Source organism: Phalangium opilio, unplaced genomic scaffold, assembly GCF_054372755.1.
Source record: "Phalangium opilio isolate 3A_F unplaced genomic scaffold, DU_Popi_V2 ptg000082l_1, whole genome shotgun sequence".
Classification (NCBI taxonomy): domain Eukaryota; kingdom Metazoa; phylum Arthropoda; class Arachnida; order Opiliones; family Phalangiidae; genus Phalangium; species Phalangium opilio.
In genome coordinates this window covers 18,531,508-18,544,606 of record NW_028324189.1, presented here as the reverse complement: position 1 = coordinate 18,544,606, position 13,099 = coordinate 18,531,508, and the positions used below count along the sequence as shown (strand labels likewise).

The following is a 13,099-nucleotide window of genomic DNA, read 5'->3' as shown; positions in this document are numbered from 1 at the left end:
TTTAACCTTATGGAGTTTATTTGATCAAATAGAAGTTATGTTTAACGATACCCAGGTTCAAGTCGTGAATAATTAAGCCCCATATATCGCTTATTTCGAAACAATGTTAAATTATGGGAAAGAAGCTAAAGACACGCAATTGGCATTAGAAATGTTTTACAAAGATACAAAACTATCAAATACCGATTCACACCATGCCGAGAATAACGGAATGAAATCTAGAAGAACTAGAACCGGAGCATCTAAAATATTTGAAATGATAGGGAGATTACACGTTGATGTATGTAAGATGAACAAGTTCTCATTGAACAACGTTGATATAAAGTTTAAATTTATTAGATCAGCGGATACTTGTCCAATAATTTTCCAACCTCCTCCTCCTGCTGCTCCGCCCCAAGGTGGTAACCCTCCTCCTCCTGATCCAATTAATAATTATAAAATCGTTATTAAATCAGCTTCTTTATTTGTACGGAAAATAAAACCAAACTCTGAAATTATGCTAGCGCATGCTATGGTTTTGGAAAAAACACCGTGTGTGTATCCCATTAATCAAACTGTGGCAAAGTATTTTAGTATCGAAACCGGGAACAGTGACACGATTAAAGAAAACTTATTTTTGGGTAGAATTCCTAATCGAATGATTATCGGATTCGTTAAAACATCAGCCTTCAATGGGCATTTATCTCAAAATCCATTTTATTTCGAACACCTAGATTTAAACTTTTTATCAGTTACAGTAGGGAATAAAAATTATCCAGATCAACCTTTCACACCGGATTTTACTCAGGATCATTACTGTAGGGAATACGCTACCTTATTTACGGCTCTAGATATGTATGGGAAAAATAAAGGAAACTACATTAGTCTTTTTGATTATCCTAGAGGTAACACTCTATACGCTGTTGACTTTACACCGGAAGAGCAGGCTAGTGCCGAGCATTGTTCTTTAGAAAAACACGGTAGTTTAAGGTTAACTATACGTTTTAAAAGGCCACTCACTTTCGCGGTAACAGCCATAGTATACGCCGAGTTCGAAAACGAGTTATTAATAACGAGGGATCGTAACGTTTTGTACAAACTAGAGTGAGAGTATGGACGAGTACGTTTATTTTCCAACTCGAAAAGATAATAATCTTCTCGTAACAGTTAGAAATAACAAAAGACACGTAACTATCGTCGGTAATTGTTGGGATTTTAAGGAAATTAGAAAAGTGTTGAAAGAAATATAAAATTAAACGTCTCCAACGAATTAGCGTCAAATGATCGCGTGAAAATCATGAAACAACAACAGTACAATCTCTCCGATAAACAAACTATCGAGATAGCCGAAGCTGGCGATGATCTAATTATTTCCATTTCCGATAATGCGAGAACGGAGTATATGGTTACTATTAGTAACAAAGTATATCAAAACTTATGGTTGCTGGTGGATTATATAAACTTGTTTTTCCAAGACGTCTTACCCCGCTTCCACAGTACCCTACCGGAAAATTTTCAAGTTGAAGGTTACGTATCTGGAACCGGAACAAAGTATATCGACATTCGACAATACGTATGCGAAAATTCGAATATTCATCGCTACGATTTACTGTAGATGGCTACGTGTAAAGGATTTTGTTTAAATAAAACCACGTGGAGTCGATTGAAACAAATAAAACCGGAATTGGACCGGCAATTGGAAATAAAAGCCAATACCAAGGAATTATTCAGAACAATGATTTTGCGAGACATTACCGAAAATTTACTGGAAAACACCAACTGCTGCGGTAATCTTAATTGCCAAGGCGAAATCGAGCACCACGTATCCTGCACCTCAAATTCGAATACTGACTTGAATATCCTACAAGCGATATCGATGTTAAATAAGACGAACCTGAAGAATGAGTTTGAAAAACGATTTGGAGAGAAGAACGAAAATTTGGATCAATTATTTCTTATTATTACCGACAATGTAACGGAATTGAAAAGAGATGTTTTTTACAATTACGTTTGATAAATAAAAAGCTTATTCACAGATGGTTTTTTTCTTTATTAACCAATTACTTTCAAAGATGGTTAGTAAACGAATAGCGCGTAAAATCGAAAATATATATTACGATCCGCAACATCCCGCGAGTTTAGGTTCGGTGAGAAAATTACAAAAAGCTCTACCAAATGTATCAAAGGAAGATATCGAGCAATGGTTGATTTCCCAGCCCGCGTATACGAAACATAAACCCAGAAGAAAAATATATCCTAGAAATCAAACGTACGTCACTAGTATGAACGAGGTTTTCCAATGCGATTTAATCGATTTACCCCAATTATCCAAATACAATAACAAATATCGTTATATTCTAACCGTCATTGACGTCTTGTCGAGATACGCGTGGGCTTTACCGTTAAAAACAAAGGGGGCGAAAGAAATTATAAAAGCTCTCGGTACAATTTTTAAGCAACGTACACCTTCGAGGTTAAATTCCGACGAAGGAAGCGAGTTTAAAAACAAAAAAGTGCAAGACGAGCCGGAATTACAAAAAGTTGCTAAATGAACACGGAAGAATTAAACCTTTTTTTAAGCACAGATCCTCGAACGAGACCCTACTTCATAGGAGTGTTCCCGAAAGATATTTTACCCGACCCACCAGAACGGAAACCCTATTGTTTCGTAGTCAATTCGGAACCATCCTCAAACGAAGGATTGCATTGGTTAGGAGTCTATATCGATACTAACGATAACGGTTATTTCTTTTGCTCGTACGGTAAAGACCCTAGTTATTACGGTTTTAATCTATCAAGCTACGCTTCCAATTGGTATTACAATAATTGTCAAATACAACCGAATAGTTCATTTACATGCGGGGGACACGTTATTTTTGTTTTAACAAGTTTGTGTTACGGATTTTCCTATAATGAAATAATACGAGAATTGTACGATGTGAAAGATAAACCTTACAACGACGTTATTATTATGTTAAATATGTGTTTACATTTATTGAATCAAGAGAAAAAATGAAATAAAATATTTTTTTATTTTAAAAAATTGGTACATTTTCATTTAGACCATTTTATCGGTGTTTTGACTTTTCGCAATTTCATACCCGTAAGGAGACGTCTCGGGCGATAAGGATGACCGTCACCATCATCACCATTATCACCCTCCTCCGCTTCCGGTACACCTCTGGTATATCGTCGATGTCTCTTCGTTTTCGGAGTCGACGTGAGTTTAGGCCGTGGGAATGACTTCCTAATCGTCGAGGGCACCCTCGAGGGTGACCTCGGTGTTGACCTTGAGAGGGCCAGGGGGGTCCCTTGAGGTGATTGTTGTTGCGAAGGAGGCTGTTGCAATACTGAAAACGGATTAGGTGTTAGAAATTGCGGTGGTTGAACGGGTTGTTGTTGTTGTTGAACTTGGAAAACTGGTGGAATATTTGCAACGTTGACGTTAGGAGGTTCTATCAGGCTCTTCATAGTCAAATACTTTTGTAAAGTTAATAAATAATGTCGAAGTTTATCCTCCGAAGAGGTGTTTTGTTTTAAAATCCGACTCATTTCACGATCCAACTCTGTCGCTTCTTTTTCAGCTCCCGATAAAACAGCGGATTCGGGTAGTAATACCATTCGATTCATCTCGCTAATGAAGTGATGGTAGATATCAAGGTCGGTACCAAAGCAGCTATTAACCCGGGTAAAAATCCTCCCGCCTGTTTTATAAGAAGTTACCGTTTGTTTTTAGCCAGACCTCTTTTATTAGCGATTTTTCTTATATATACTCGATGTTTTTTAATATAAATTCTATCCTTTTCGGGTAATGGAATATTTCCCTTTAACAAATTATAAAACGTGTTGTGAACGGCTTTGATTTGACTTTGCTTGGCTTTTTCAATACCTTGGTTAATTTTCCTCCGCCACTTTGACTGGCACGTACCAATCCACGAAAAAATGGTAAATGTCTGTGTAACGGATGACGTCCTCTCTTTCGAATTTTTCATTTAAAATTTCTTTTTAATACTTTTTTTAACAAACTCGATTTACGCTTTCTCTTAACCATTCCAACTCCTCGAACGTTCCAACACGAAATAAAAGACATACGGAAACGATAAATAGTTTTATATACAAAATTTTATTTGTCATCGCATACAATAATCATATTTCCTTCATGAGGAAAAATATTTGTTCTTAAACGCAAATCATCATGAATGTTTTGTTTTAAATCGATACACAAGTAAGAATAGGGAGTACCCTTGGTAACAAAATCATACGCTCTAGCTACGAGGTTTTTATTATTCGGAAATATTTGTCTGCTCAAGTAAGTTATTTGAGACCCGTCTCGCGGATTTTTAAAAACAATTATGTACGAAGAGTTAAGACTAATGGTTCGACTCTCTTTACCTTGACCAAAAAGATTTTGAGTTAAAAGAGCGACGGATAAATTTTTATGATGAGAGCCGACGCAAAATATATTAGCGATATGGGAACTATTATAACAAGAGAATGCCAGATCATCTATTATTAGAAAATTATTTATATTTTCATCCCAAAAGGAAGAATCATCTGGGGGGAGTCCTTCCAAAAATTCAATGTTTTTAATTTCTTTTTTCGCAATGTCAAATTTCGGTTGATATTCTTTATAACAGTACACTATCCTGTCCGGAGGTGGTTCGATCAAACAATGGGCGTGTTTCAAAAGGTTAAATATCCACGTCGTTTTACCAGCCATAGTACTACCGGCCAGTAAAATTTGCATGGGGGCTTGGAATTTTATTCTACAAGCGCACGAATCAAACATTTCTCAAAAAGTTTATTAAAATCGTCAATCCGTTTTTGAAATTGGAGTTTGTTTATTTCTCTCCAATTAACGCGATCTTCGTACGGAATAATAAAAACCACGGGGATATCGTCGAAAGTCACTTTTTTTTAGAGTTGAAATTCCGTGTTGAAAGCATCTATCGACGATTCGAGAATTAAATCGACGAAACTCGACGTAAACGTTTTGATGGATTCGTCAAAATATTCCACGATTTCTTCCTTTAATCTTCTCTTTTCCCCTTCTTCATCCGCCAGACTCACGTTAGTAATATCGAGTCCGAGAATATAATTACAAAATGGAGCTTGTTTTTGATGCACTTCGTGAGGATTAGGCTCATTCGATCCTCCCCAATCGAATAAGTTATGACAGCTGAAACACATGGTTTTTCAACCGTCGTTCAAGTAAAAGAGACCCGACGCTGCTAGTTCCGCGGGGATAACTTCCAACTCCGACGAATTGGAAGTCCAATGACCATTGAATGATTTTAAACGAAGACTTTCACGATGCATCTTGCTTTAACGAGTATCCAAACGGATATGTTAAAAAATTGTCCGCGATTATTCTCTTATTAAAAGTCACGCCGAAACTTTTTTTCAGATTTCCTAAAAGTAGTTTCGCGCGAGCTTTGTCACGCACAACGTTAAAGGGGATTTCGAAAGTGTAACTAGTTCCCGGAGTGTCTAAAGCCGATTTGATAGAATCAAAGTTAATTATCTGTTCGTTTTTCCTGTTTAACGAAATTTCTTTCATTTTCGTAACGCAATGCCCGGTATTTGTTTTGTAACTGTACGATTTCGGACCCGAAGTAACGAATTCCGATATATACCCATTTGGAACTTCGTCGGTCCAATCACCCATAAATTGTCCGACGGGTGGAAGAAATTCGTCACTTTCTTTGTGAATAAATATAATACTATCCGTATCGCAGTACAAAACCCTTTCTTTTAATTTATTCAGAGTTCGAAATAATTCGATCCGACCGTACGAACTAACGAAACTCCCCAACACTGCCGATCCTTTGTTATATGTCGGGCAAAAATCTTTTTTGAATTTGTAGGTCATTAAACAAACGTCATCGTCGTTAATCGGCCGCATATCCGTTAATTCCATTATAATTTTGATGAAATCTTGATAATCCTTGACGAAAACCGATTTTGGTTTATCGTTGTTTAAACAATGTCGACCCCATAACGAGTTTAAAGCTAATTTCGCCAACGCGCGTAGAGCTGAATTGTTTGTTACATCTTCGGGTCTAATCTCGATATCTTCTCGTTCTTTAATTAGTCTTAAATATTCCGTTTTTTCCTCGTGGGTGGTAACTTTGCGAGGCCAGCCAGAGTTTTGGATTTTTAGTTTCAAAAATGTATTAATGTAACTGCCGAAAAAACTATTATCTTTATCCTTGATATAGGTGTACCTTTCGGGGTAATGGTGAACCTCGAAAATTTCCAATATAACGTAACCGGTTTCGACCGCCATGTATATTTCTGGGGTGGGCCAAATCCCTTCGAAAGCTCGTTCGGAGTTGTTATGCGTGCAGGCGGTTTGTATATCGTTTTCCACGCAAGTACGGCACAAAGCGAAAAATAGTTTTTTTCTGGTTCGAATTGGTAATGCCGGTATGTAAGCGTCTTTCGGAGCTAATATTTTACAAGACATTACCCCAAAGTAATGATTCAAATCGAATGAAAAATCTCTCGTAATAATCTCCGGGTAATTTTTAGGATAGTCTCTGTTTTTACATACAAAGGGGTACAAACTACAAACATCGTAATATAGAATTTTTTCGTTCGGTTTTGTTTTATGATACAGCCTGAAGCATTCAGTACGACCACCGTATAATGCCGATCTTGGTCCTATCGGATCTCGAAAGTGTAACGAATCGCAAAACTTTCTTACCTCGATTCTGTTTTTCAACATTTCGTCAAACTCGCAACTCCATATTCTAACATATTCAGCGTTCGGTGCATTACACATGATATCATCATCTCGATCCAGAGTTCTCTCGTATAAATTTTTAAACGTATCTTGCAATAAAGGATTCCATTCGCCTCCTTTCGTATGTTTCGGACATCCGTGAATAAAATCTCCGTCAAATTGAAATATTATTTCGGGTTGAGAAGAATAACCATCTACCGGGTATCGTCCAATCTTTTTTTCGCCTTCCAACGAGAGAACCGATTGAATTTTTATTCCGCGTTCTTTTTCTTCCCACGCCAACCATTTTAAAGCAGATTTGCTTTGATTGTAGTTATTCCTGTAGCCGTTACACGGTACTACTGCGAGCGTAAATTCTTCCAAGTATTTATGAAGGAAAATATTCGTGCATGCCCCGCTATGGTTAAAGCGTTCATATTTAAAACATCGAAACCAGTTTCCTTCTCGAACAATTGTCTAAATTTATCCATACCCTGTTGTAAAACCTTAACATCCATGATAGTATAATATTCCAGTTCTTCGCGTAAATTATAGACCGATTGTCTCGATTTCGTCGCGTACCATTCGAGAAAATCTTTATAATCTTTTTCTTTCATATGTTCCGGTTGAAAATACTCTTTCGGCGGTAGTGGACCGACATAATCTAAAGTTTCTTCGGTGTGGAATATGTAAGGGAAAAATTCTTTTCTATTTTCACCCAAAGAAAATGTTGCGGGGAACGATCTTAATGGTTGCGAGACGAAATTGAAAGAGTCAATAAATTTCATTTTTTGATTTTTCAAAAAAATTGCCAACATTTTGCTTCCGTCAAACACAATATCCGGTATGATGTTCAATTTTAATAACCCACGAAGAATAAAGAACGAATCGAAACCTTTACTGTTATGGGCCAACAACGTAATATTTTCAAAAACCGGTTTAGTTGCTTTAAGCCGTTTTGTCGCGTGTTGGATAACCATTTCTTTCGTCCCGAATAAATAATTAAGAAATTTATCGACGCAGTCAAACCCCCGAAATATCTCGTACTCGTAATTGTTCCCTTCATTTTCTTGCATAGCACTAACGAGTAAGACAGGGACGTGTTCGTTATTTTTAACGATTGATTCGGTATCGAAATAACAATATCTGGTTTTTTCGTACGTTCTCGAAAGAGGCATAACGTAACAACGGTTCCTCTCGTGTACGCGTAAACAGTTTTTACATGGTTTCGAGCAAGAGTGTTTTTCTTTCAGTTCTAGTCCGCATTTTAAACACCTTTTAAAGTTATCGCACGTTCCGTTAGATATATGAAAATTCAAACATTGTTCTCCTTTAAAATAACGATGGCATTTTCGACATTTAACAGGTTTAATTAGTTTATCTTCGTGGAATACATTTAAAGTTCTACATCTACTACATTTAACTCGATTTTCGCTAAAGTGATTATTCTTTTGATTATATCCGTGAAATACTTTTAAACATTTAGAACAATACGATTTACCACCAAACATTGTATGCAATTCCTTAATTACATGCACGTGATCATTAACTAACAATAAAAAAATTTGTTTTTCCTTGAAAGGTCCGACAAAATATTTTTCTAAATTATCAGCTCTGAATATAATAATTTGATATTCGTTTAAGTAAATTTGAACATTTTGAATATCTAATAAATTAACGGTATCCGGAGAAATATTAGCGTTTTTATATAATTGCTCCGCTTTTTCTTTTTGGAGGGGGTGATTACAATTTTTTATCTTTCTAAAATAAAAAAGTGACTCGTTCGTTGTTTGATACTTTTCATTCGTATTCTTTTCGAATCTCTTATCAGCCAAATAAATTCCTATCACCAAAGCTCTTCCAAAACATAAGTTATCGGTATTGTCAATGTAAATATAATTTGAACTCGTTTTTATAAACGTATCCAAAATTACTATATTTCTATTTTTTAACGATTTTGATCGACGTCCAACGGGTACGTCGCAATGTAAAAAAATAACGTCAAAAACTAAAGAGCTTTGTAAATGGAAATTTCGATTTGATTGGGCAACTTGACTTATAGCTCCTACTACTCTTTCAGCCGTTAATTCATTAATATTCATAAACCTTAAATTTATCGGACTATCCAACTCATCCGAACGAATACAAAATCTAACTCTATTATATCCTTGATGATTGCGTAATAATTCAAAGAGTATGGAATTAATTATACTAACAAACGTTTCGTTTACTTCGGTTAATTTAATACGTTCTAAATTTTTAAATTTAATTTTACATTCTACTTGATTACATTTGTATTTTCGAGATTTTTATTTAATATTTTTTCGCAAGTATAAAATTGTTTAGGATTAGCTTTAACACTTAAATTTAGCGGTTCTTCATTTTCGGAATCGCTCGAACTACTCATCTTAAAATGAGTAAGTTTATCAAATTGTTTAGAGTTTTATATATTTTTTTTTCGTTTTTCTTCTTTTTCTCTTAAATCGATTTCGACTCTGTATTGTAACATGCACGCGTAAGGTGATAGTTTACAAACTCTGCTGCGATCATTTTCCGGTCCCGAGTATTTCCTTTCCATTTCCTCGAAAAAATTACGTCCAATGATAGGGACGTTTCCACAACTCTTTCCGTCCGCACGGAGAAAACTGCATAACGGTTGTTCGCGCCAATGAACACCCAATGGATGATTGTCGGCTCTCCATCCAGTCAAGGCGATAAGGCACGAAAAACAACGAACGGTTTTAGGACTAACGCAATAAAAACCGCTGGCTGCCATGTCATCCACGCTAATACCTTCGACAGACCATATCTTGAACGTAGATAATCTGTTTACTTCGAGTCTCATATCCATCCCATCAACCAGGTAAATATTGTCTTCTTTTTTATATTAAATAGTAGTGGTAATTGATATATTGGGTATATAGTATATATAGATACGTTAATAGATATACGAGTAATAGATATTGGGATTCCATATTGTTGATTATTCGTTTTTGATAAAAAACGAATAATTTTTCGTGATCTTGTCGGGATTATCGATCATATGCTTGGCGATCTTGTTCACGATAGATCGAATTTGTTTACATTCGACGCTATCTTTAGACGCGAGAAATCTTAATCTTCTTCCATCGCATTGCCAAATATCTTTATTATCTCTATCTTTTATATCCTCGTACTTGTATATTTGAATATCGAAATAAAAATCGTCACGCGACGCTGGTAATGAAGTAACGTAACTAGCTAAACCTCGTTTAATATCGTATCGAGGGACAATGCCGGTTTTTTCGATAGTAGTTTCCTCTTTAACGTTTTTAATTTGCTCTAAAATATCTATTTCCTCCTCATCATCCGATATATTAAGTTTTCGCTTACCGAGTGAAGATGAAGATGCCATAACGAACGTCGAGTGAAGAACGAATGAAATATCCGAAAATCCCGAGAGTTTATATACACCGTCCCCGCCGCCCCCGGGGGAGGGGGGTGACACACGGCGTCCCCGCGCGCCGGCGAGCGGGGAACGCCTAATTATACGGTTAAAAATATTTTTTTCCCAGCAATAATTACGATAGGAATTCTCGTAGATAATTATAGCCTCTATATATTTTTTAAAAGTTAGAATTCTCGTAGATAATTATACTTAATGATACCTCTTGGTTATAAAAATATATTTTGAATTCTCGTCGTTAATGATACTTAATGATACCTCTTGGTTATAAAATATATCTTGAATTCTCGTCGTTAATTATACTTAATGATACCCTAGGTATATACAATGTAACAAAAATAATTGCTGGCTGCGGGTATACTTTTTAATGATGGCTAGATATACGATTTCAAACACCTGGATACCCCTAGGTTATTAAATATATTTTTAAAAGTAATTTACCGAGAATTCTCGTCGTTAATTATACTTAATGATACTTCTGGGTTGTAAAATATATTTTTTGTATTACAATGTATCAAAAATAAATTGCTTTTTTTATCTGGCTGCGGGTATACTTTTTTAATGATATTAGATATACGATTGGAACACCTGAATTCCCCTAGGTTACAAAATATATTTTTTGAATTACATTGTATCAAAAAATAATTGCTTTTTTATACGATGCACCTGGGTGTAGTTACCGAGAAGTATTTTTTGCTTCGATCAAATTGGTCTGGGTGGAGTTTATGTAGAAGGCTAAAGACGCTTTCCAATACACGTCCTACACAGATGGAAAGCTTTAATTGGCATTTAATGGTTTATAAAAAACGAAAAAGTGTGGGAATTTAAACAGGGATTTTTCGGGGGAAAGGTGCTCCGATCTTAAAATGGATGATATTTTTGGAAAAAGGTCGAAGGGTCAAAAATTCTCTCTCGTAGTTAATTATACTTTCAAAAATCACGTGTGAATTCTCCCAAGGTTTTTATTTTCTCGTAATTATCAGGTATAAGACTTTTCTATCGCTTAAGGGTAATATTATGGAATTTTTAAGTGGAGATATTTTGGTATAAAAAGACCCCGAGTTTTTGTTAGGAAAGTTATTCGAAAGTACATGTTTGAAACTGCACTGCTCGTTCCTGAATAAAAATACCCGTGATGTGTTGTGAGTAATACTATTTTTATAAAAATATGGCTATGTTTCGCGATTTGAACTTACACCTAACAAAAGGCGGTGTAACGGTAACTGTTTGTCCGCGGGGAAGAGACGTAGAACCAACAGTTATTGTTGAAAGTGAAAACTTGATTTTAATACCGTATAAAATATGGTACATCTTGAACAAACGTAAATCTGAATTCGCGGCCTGTATGCAGAAATCGTCAATTAAATTTTATTGTTGTCAGAACATCTATATATCTATTACGAGTTACGGTCTTGTCTTTACGTATGACGAAAGCGTTCCAGTGACAATTAAACCCGAAGTATTTACGCTTATTATGCAAGACCCCGTAAACGGGTTTATTACTACACATATTAACTTTATTATTAATCAAAGAATTTTCTTAAAAAATATGTTACTCACCTTTCGAATTCTTTTGGGTGATTTTGAAAAAAAACTATTGGATGTTAAACGCGAGAGTAAAACTACCTTACACGCATTTTGCAGCACGTTAAATTTAACCGATCTGTTAAAATCATTCGAAAATAATTTACGTAATCCTCAAAATATTCAATGTGTTTTAAGCATTCAACAAATGATTTCGTACTGTTTAATTGAATTTTAAAAAATCTTTTAATAACATGTAAAATTAAAATACAACAATAATAAATGGTATATATTTGGAAAAAGTTAATATTTTTTTTTAGAAAAAGAGTTAAACATTTAAAGGATAATCAAACATTTCCATAAATGCCGTATTAAAATCATCGGGATGGCCGCGACAGGGGTAATGAATATTAAACATAAAAACGGGGATGCAAATACCCACTATCTTATTATATCGGGGACAGGATAGAGTTCTACAATAGAAAGCCTTTGAAATATTTCTATCGATTTCAGAAACCTCTCTTCCTTTACAAACGCAACACGGTACGAATGCGTATGAATAAGTTTCGAAGATTCTAAAATACATAGCTACTTTTACTTAACTATACTTTTTAATGGTAAAAATATCACTTACCCTGCAGATGCCCTTTCTCTCGCTAAAGCTGCGGTAATTTCTAACGGTACTTGGGTTCTATAAAAAACACTCTTAAGAAACTAGAAGCTTAAAAACAACTAGTAAACTTTTAGCTTACAGAAAGTCCATCTCCTGTAACTGCGGCTGAGGATTATCTTCTGGGAGACCCATGTTTTTTAAAAGACTTTCTCGGATGAAGCGTTAAAAGAAAATGATAAAGTTTTCCCCGAGATATCTACTATTTCAAAAGAATTATTATTGGGCGTTGTCAAGGTTAACTACTTTTTAGCCATATCGTTTGACCCGAGCCGTAGTAGTAGTAGTAGTGGCCGGGGTTGTCGCTTCGTTATCGTCAGATTTTAGCTTAAAAGGAACTTTATATTACCACAACCCACCCATAGGGGTAACTGGGCTCGGTTAGAAATTTAATTTTAATTAAAATCTTTTTGAGATCGCACCGGGATTCGAACCCGGGTCGCTCACGTAGTAGAAGGAAATTCTACCACTGAGCTATAGAGACTTGATAGAAACCCCGAGTTTTTTATTATTTATTTTGATCTCTAAAATGTCAGGGTGATGTGGGGTGGGTTACCTCTTAATCTGTGGGGGTCGGATACTTTTGAATTTTTATCTGTGGGGTCGGATACTTATGAATTTGTATGTTTGGGGTTTTTATATTTATTTCCTTTTTATTTATGTGCTAATTAAATAGATAACGATTTTCCCTGTTTCGTTCTCGTTCGGTAGCTATCGTCATTTATGTTATGTTTGACTGGAACGTTTTGGCGGT

The 13,099-nt window shown here is 35.5% G+C and overlaps 1 long non-coding RNA gene across 1 annotated transcript in view; it reads right to left on the bottom strand.

Annotated features, from left to right (window-relative positions):
- LOC149653534 (uncharacterized) overlaps positions 1-13,099 on the bottom strand; it is a 399,454-nt gene that overhangs the window by 150,388 nt on the left and 235,967 nt on the right. The window lies entirely within an intron of this gene.